Here is an 8387-nt window from a genome sequence, read left to right on the forward strand (position 1 = left end):
AATCTGACTCCAGAGACTTTGCTTTGTTTGGTAGGAAGATGGTAGATACAGTAGTGTGTCTCTTAAAACATATCTTTACAGTGTAAAGTATTATGTTGTTTTAGGTATCATATAAATTATTAAAATAAGATACATTTATAACTATAATCTTGCAAAATTAGTTGGGAAATAATCAATTACTGCATACCTTTTGGGCCAAAGCAGCTTATTTGAAACTCCGAGAGATACAAAAGAATTACTATGATTGTTTTGAAAGAATGCATTATGTATTTTAAAAATAATTGACTCAATATTCTCCATCATGAATTTATGCTTTCTTATTAGGGAACAGAATTAGCATGGTACTTATATATGATGTAAAAACTCTGAATAGAAGAGTCAGAGCAAGAAAAATTTTATTTTTTCATCCATTTTTCTAACTGATTCTTTATAATTCTTTTTTGGTGTTTCTTCCTATCCTGTTCTTTGGTGCCAATTGCTGCTGCTCTTTATGAACCCCTCTCTGCATCTAGAAAGCATTAATTTAGCATAAGAGATAAACTATACACATATGAAGAGAAGTGATAAAAATGTAAAGTAATATGCTAACTCATGTAAAATGATATAAAGAGATATAAGATGAGCAATGAAGTACAGAGAGTAGTGGAGTGAACAGAATGGGATGACATTATGTGGGGAAGACTTACGAGAATTAATTTTAAAGATTTTAGGATTTTTGACAAGGACTGGCAGAAAGGGAGAAGAAATTTATGGTGAGGAAAATGACAGAGTAAAAAAGATTCTGAAACAGGAATTAGCAAATCATATATAGGAAAAGGAAAGCAGACATATTTGAATAGAGCAGAGGCCTCTTCTGAAAATAGGTTAGAATTTCCTTAAAGCAGCAAGGGACCAGACCACTGGAATTCATGAACTGAAAGGAGCATACTGTTGTTTGAGGAGTTTCCTGGAAATCTTGTTTATTATTGTGTCTCTGAAGAAATTACCGTGAAATCTAAACTGTTGGCTTTTTAAAAATGGATTTTTTGAAATAGGCTGTTTAAAATCTAGGACCTGCCCAGAAAGTAGTGTGGTAAGAGGAGAGAGCTCTGCATAATAGACAAACAACTGTTTGACTACATCCCAAATAGCAATTCTATGAAAAACCACTGCAGGTGCAAGTTTATTTAAAAACAGACCACAACCCAGGTGCAATTCTCCTTATAAACATTTAACCACAAAAGATTACCCTAATAGTCTCTGTGGAAAGCCATTGGAAAAAAGAGTTCAGTTTTTTTTGTCTTAATTTTTTAATTTTTAAAAAGAATTTGGGATGAAGTTTCTTCCTTGTATTTTGTGTTCTTTTTAAATTTCGTTTTTGCCTCCTGATATCTAAATATAAATTTTACATATACATGATTAGATACAGAAATTCTGTATGCAATAAGCAAAAATGTTTAGGATTAAAAAATGTCAAATAGAAAATTTTCCATATAGATATGAAAAAAATATTAATGACTTGTAGTTTTGAGGAAGGTGAATTGGACTAGAAGTTAGGAGGCCTATGCTCGACCTTTAGCTTTAGAATGACTTAATTCTAAAATTCAAAATAGATTCTAAATTTATACAATTCAAATGGGAAAAAATGTTACTTCTATAAAGAAGTACATGGTATCATCTACTGCAGTTCTCCCCTTCACTCTGCTACAGTTCTAGGGCCTTCCTCCCTGCTACTTGACCTGTCCAAGCTCTTTCCCATCTTGGGCCTTTTACTTGCTGTTTCCTTTCTTTTTGGAGCAGTGTTTGTCTAATTCTGTGGTAGGCAGACTAATGTCCCCTGCAAACCACCCACCCCTCCTGCCCAAGTATGTGCCTTAATACCTAGAACCTGTGAATATGTTAACTGCTACATAGCAAAAGAGATTTTGCAGTTGTAGCTAAGGCTGTGGGCCTTAAAATGGGGGAGTTTATTTTCAGTTATCTGGATGGGCTCAGTGTAATCACATGAGGCTGTAAAAGCAGAGAACTTTCCCTAGCTGGAAGCAGGAGAGATGAGGCAAAAGCAGAGATCAGAGCAGGACTTGACCCATTATTTCTACCCTTGAAGATCAAGGAGGCCACTAGCCAGGGATTGCTGTCATCATCTAGAAGCTGGGAACAACCTCCACCTGTCAGCAGGGAAGGGAATGGGGACGTCACCTTTAAAGCTTAAGGGACTGAATTCTGCCAAAAACCTGAATGAGCTTAGAAGTAGATTCTCTGACAGAACCTCAAGAATCAGCCTCTGTCTCTTGGCGTTTTTCTTTGGCCTCCTTACATTCTCTTGGCCATAAGTTTAGCATATTCTGCAGCCTCTTCCTTACTTTTCTTAGTTCACTGTTTCTTCAGAGCAACATGTCGATGCTTGTGTTGGAGGACATGTGTAGTAACAAGACCCTGAATCTTGGGCACTTTGGTTCTAGTTTTCTCATCTTCTTTGTTTGGGGGCTTTATCACAACATACTGGCGGACATCATCTTTGTTAGAGATTGAAAAGCTTGTGGGTTCTGCTAGCTATTTTGGGCTCCAGGCAATGAGGCACAGTCATATCAGTGAGTCTAGAAATACCCTTCTCCCCTTTTTTTACAATGACCAAGTTGAGAGCACTGAGATTGGCTTCCACAATGCAACCCCAAGCAGATTTGCCCTTTCTTTCTCTAATCCTCCTTGTTGTAGCGGGAATGTCCTTTACTCAGCTGCAGGTGGGCACAGCCATGGGTCAGGACACCCTGCTTCATGGGGAAGTCTTGTTTGTCATTACCACCACTAATTCGGACCATGTAACCATTCCATTCTTTACCCAGAGTGTTAGCAGCAACTTCTGTGGCCATATGCTCTTCATAAAGGGTACAAAGTTGTTTTTTTTTTTTAAGATTTTATTCATTTATTTGACAGACACAGCGAGAGAGGGAACATAAGCAGGGGAGCGGGGGTGAGAGAAGCAGGCTTCCTGCCAAACAGGGAGCCCGACGCAGGGCTCGATCCCAGGATCCTGGGATCATGACCTGAGCAGAAGGCAGACGCTTAACGACTGAGCCACCCAGGCGCCCTAGGGTACAAAGTTTTCATTCATCATCCACTTCAATGAGTTTCTGGCAGCCAGTAGCTGGGAAAGAGACGTTCAGCTTCAACCTAAAGTAGCTTACCACCTCCAAGGTGCCATGAAAAAGAGCTGATAATGGTTCTTGATAAGTTACATCTGCTCTTGTGGAATTGGGAAGAGAATGCGCTACAGGAGTTTTGGAAAGTCCAGAACAATCCAGCCAGGATCATCTTGGGGGCAAGAATAGATTGCCAGTCAGATAAAAGGCTTTAGCTCACTTTAGAAAACTCCCTCTTTAATCTTTGTAAATAACTTTATGTACAACAGATTTGTGGAATGTTTTGGGACTTTCAGGATGTTTAAAATTAAACTGGTTGCATTATATATTCATTATATTGTGTATATATACACATAAAGAATTTTCCACTTTTGAATGCTTTATCTTGCTTCACTTCTCTTGGAGATCATTTTTTTGTCAGCTTGTCTTGGCTGAAGGCCCTTCCTCTGGTACTAGTAGGATCTTCTCTCAGTTTATTTTTCTGGGTTGATTCAAAAGTTACTTTTGTATTGTTTAGTGTCTCAAAGCTCTAGAAAGTAGAGATATGGTACATATAGTTAAGGTATAAAGGCTGTGTTCCTGATGATCCTGTGATGTATTTGAGATGCTGTGTTTTTGGAGCTGATTTGGACAGTACTATTCATTACCAAAACTTGTTTTTCATATAAAGTTCAAGGACAAATGGGAACAATGATTTGTTACACTGAATGCAGAATTTAATCCATTAAAAGGAAAATAAAGAGAGTCCAGCTACATCTTGGATTTAAAGCCAAGAAGGCTATTAAAAAATATCATCATCCCTTTTAAGTGTTTAAGTGGCAAGATGCCAGGATATCAAGGATCTTTTTACATTATGAAAGACTTTCAAGGGGAGAAATCGCATGATATTAAAATAGAGGCTAAGGAAAGACTGATTACTTAAGCTAAGTATTCATACTATCTTTATGGACAACATGGAGAATTATAGTCTGTGTGATAGTATGGTATTGTATGAATTAAGTTGAAATGAAGTGCTATACCCAAAATGTGCTTATTAATGGATTGGTGTTAGCTTAGAGATGAGACTTCCAATGTGTGCCAAAGAAGTCTGTTTTCAGCACTAACCCATTGAACATTTCTCTAAACAACTTAAATAAGGATTCTGTTGGCATGCGTATCAAGTTTGTAGATGCTGTGAAGCGGAGAGAAGTAACTAATGTGCTAGGTTTCAGAATCTGGGCTTAAAAAGAATCTAATAAGTTGCAATGTTGGTCTGAGTTTAGTAAGATAAAACTTAAGGACCAATGCTAAATCTCATACCCAAATCCCCACTGTTTAACTATTAAATGGGGGGAAGTTGCTACTATATAGAAGCACTCATTTTTTAAAAGGGGAATTTAGTTGAGTATAAAGTTGTTAGAAGTCAGTAGTGTAACGTAGCTGCCAAAAGTGAGATACTATCTTAAGCGGCATTTATTGAAAAATATTACTGTTCTGCTGTTTTATACTTGGTCAGAAAACACTTGGACTACTGTATGCATATCTGGAAACAACACTTAAAAAAGCAACATTGACACTATAAAACCTGTTCAAAAAAGAGACTAATATTGCTAGAGACAGTTAAAATTAGAGACAGTTTTCAACTCCTTATGAAAATGTTCTCCATTCATCCTTTATTCAATCAATATATTTTAGTTATTCTTGTGCTTTGATCTTGGAAACAGAATGAGCAACAAGACAATGCCATTCTCAAGGAGCTTTTATTCTAATGAGGAGGAGACATACTAAATAAACTAAATAAGAAATTCAAACTACGATAAATACTATGAAGAAAATAAAATAGGGTAATAAGACAGTGACTGGTGATTGGTTAGGATGATTTGCAACCAGGGAAGTTCTCTCTGAGGCAATGACCCTTAACTTGAGACTTGAATGGTGATGAAGGGCCAGCCATGCAAAGGTATGAAAAGTGTTTCATGCAGAGGGACTAAAAAGTCCAAAGGCCCTGAGTAAGTAGCTGGAGAGTGATAAGTCAAAGAGAGAGTTATGGGAAATCAGACAAGATAATGAGTTTGAATTTACTCTTAGTGTAATGAGAAGCCATTAGAGGTTTTGAATCAGATATGATCTAATTTACCTTTTGAAAAGATCACCGTCTGCTGGGTAGACAATGAGCATTGGGGGTAAGACTGGATATAGAGAAGAGTTTGCAGCAGTGAATAGTTTAATGAGTTATAAACATGAAACCATTTTTTTTCTCCAAATTATTGCTTCCAAATTACCATGATTAAATTTTTCTTTGCCTTCCCTTGACAATGTTTTAAGATTCAATAATTTTGGAAATTTTCTATCATTAAATGTCTAATTTATTTTTTGAACTTAAAACAGGTCTAAAGAGTAGTCTATTAAAAAAAAAGTCTAGTTCAGTATAAAAACTTATGTCCAAAATTCACTTTTAACTTCAAATCTCCAATATTCAATTTGAAACTATATGGAATAATAGAGACCAGATTTACCCTCCCACCAGAAACAACTAAAAGAACCTGACAAACTTGTGAAACAATGATTTTTAAGAGATTGGACATTAGGCAGAGAGACAGAAAACAGATGTGAAGACCTCTGCAATTGCCCCAGCTTCTTGCCTTGAGAGAGGTTCCAGGCCCTGGCTTCACTAGTGAAATCTGCCAAAATAATACTAATTCTATACAAACTCCTCCAGCAAATTGGAGAGGAAAAGATACTTCTAAACTTATTCTATTGGGTCAGGATTATCCTGATAACAAAACCAGGCAAAGACATTATAAGAAAAGAACCATTTCAGACCAATATCCTTTATGAACATAAATGCAGAAGTTCAAAGTAAAATTTTAGTAAATTGAATCCATCAATTTATAAAAAGTATATTACATCATGAGTAGGTGGGGTTTACCCCAGAAATGCCAGGTTAATTTAACATTTAAAATCATTATAATTCACTGTATTAAACATGAAAATCATGTGGTCATCTCAATAATCAGAGAAAAGCTACTTGAAAAAGTGTAATATCCATTTCTGAAAAGAAAAAAAAACAAAAAAACCCAAAACTCAGCAAACTAGGAATAGGAGGGAACTTCCTGAACTTGATAAAGAACATTCAAGGAAAAGCTAACATCATACTTAAAAACTGAATTCTGAAGATGTGAACTCTTAATAGCTTTATTGAGATGTAATAGATACACAATGAAATGCACACATTTAAACTGTACAATAAATTTGGACATGTATGTACAGTCAGGAATTTGTAACCACCATCAAGACAATGAACATATATATTCTCCCCAAAAGCCTTAGGCACTCTTATAATCCTTCTCTTCCTCTCTTCTCTCCCTGTCCCTACTTTCCTAGACAGTCAGTGATCTGCTTTTTGTCACTGTAGGTTTGTTTTCACTTTCTAGAATTATTTGCATTAAAATAATAATTGTTATTAAATTATGATTTTATTATAATTAAATAAAATAAATATATTATTTAATACAACACAAATTTTAATATAAATATATTAAAATATAATTTAAAAATAATATTTAAAATGTACTCCTATATATTTTTATAATATATATTCAAATTTTTTTTCTTTCAAGATTTTAAGTTCAGGTTAGTTAACATAGTGCAGTATTTGTTTCAGAAGTAGAATTTAGTGATTCACCACTTGCATATAACACCCACTGCTTATTACAAGTGCCCTCCTTAATGCCCATCACGCATTTACTCCATCCCCCGCACCTCCCCTCTAGCAACCCTCAGATTGTTCCCTATAGTTAAGAGTCTCTTATGGTTTGTCTCCTTCTCTGTTTTTTGGTCTTATTTTATTTTTCCTTCCCTTCTCCTATGTTCATCTGTTTTGCTTCTTATATACCACATATGTGTGAAATCATATGGTATTTGTCTTTCTCTCACTGACTTATTTCCCTTATCATAATACACTCTAGCTCCATCCAGGTCATTGCAAATGGCAAGATTTCATTCTTTTTGATGACTGAGTAATATTCTATTGTATATATACATCTTCTTTATCCATTCATCTGTGGATGGACATTTGGGCTCTTTCCATAATTTGGCTATTGTGGATAGTGCTGCCATAAACATTGGGGTGCATGTGACCCTTTGAATCACTATTTTTGTATCTTTTGGATAAATAACTAGTAGTGCAATTGCTGGGTCATAGGGTAGTTCTATTTTTAACTTTCTGAGGAACCTCCATACTGTCTTCCAGAGTGGCTGCACCAGTTTGCATTTCCACCAACAGTGTAAGAGGGTTTCCCTTTCTCTGCATCCTCGCCAGCAATTGTTGTTTCCTGACTTGTTAATTTTAGCTATTCTGACTGGTGTGAGGTGGTATCTCACTGTGGTTTTGATTTGTATTTCCCTGATGCTGAGTGATGTTGAACATTTTTTCATGTGTCAACCATTTGTATGTCTTCTTTGGAGAAATGTCTGTTCATGTTTTTCTGCCCATTTCTTAACTGGATTTTTTATTTTTTGGGTGTTGAATTTGCTAAGTTCTTTATAGATTTTGGATACTAGCCCCCCCCCCCTTTTTTTAAGATTTTATCTATTTGACACAGAGAGAGAGATAGAGAGCACAAGCAGGGGGAGCAGCAGGCAGAGGGAGAGGGAGAAGCAGGCTCTCCACCAAGCAAGGAGCCCGATACAGGGCTCGATCCCAGGACCCCGGGATCGTGACCCGAGCCGAAGGCAGCTGCTTAACCGACTGAGCCACCCAGGCGCCCCAATACTAGCCCTTTTTAAAAAAAATTTTATTATGTTATGTTAATCACCATACATTACATCATTAGTTTTTGATGTAGTGTTCCATGATTCATTGTTTGCGTATAACACCCAGTGCTTCATTCAATACGTGCCCTCTTTATACCCATCACCAGGCTAACCCATCCGCCCACTCCCCTCCCCTCTAGAACCCTCAGTTTGTTTCTCAGAGTCCATAGTGTCTCATGGTTCACCTCCCCCTCCGATTTCTCCCCCTCTTCATTTTTCCCTTCCTACTATCTTCTTCTTCTTCTTTTTTTTTTAACATATCATGTATTATTTGTTTCAGAGGTACAAGTCTGTGATTCATCAGTCTTACACAATTCACAACACTCACCATAGCACATACCCTCCCCAATGTCTATCACCCAGCCACCCCATCCCTCCCACCCCCCACCACCCCAGCAAACCTCAGTTTGTTTCCTGCGATTAAGAATTCCTCATGGGCGCCTGGGTGGCTCAGTTGGTTAAGCGACTGCCTTC

Source organism: Leptonychotes weddellii, chromosome 2, assembly GCF_054177405.1.
Source record: "Leptonychotes weddellii isolate Sample4059 chromosome 2, ASM5417740v2, whole genome shotgun sequence".
NCBI classification, from domain to species: Eukaryota; Metazoa; Chordata; class Mammalia; order Carnivora; family Phocidae; genus Leptonychotes; species Leptonychotes weddellii.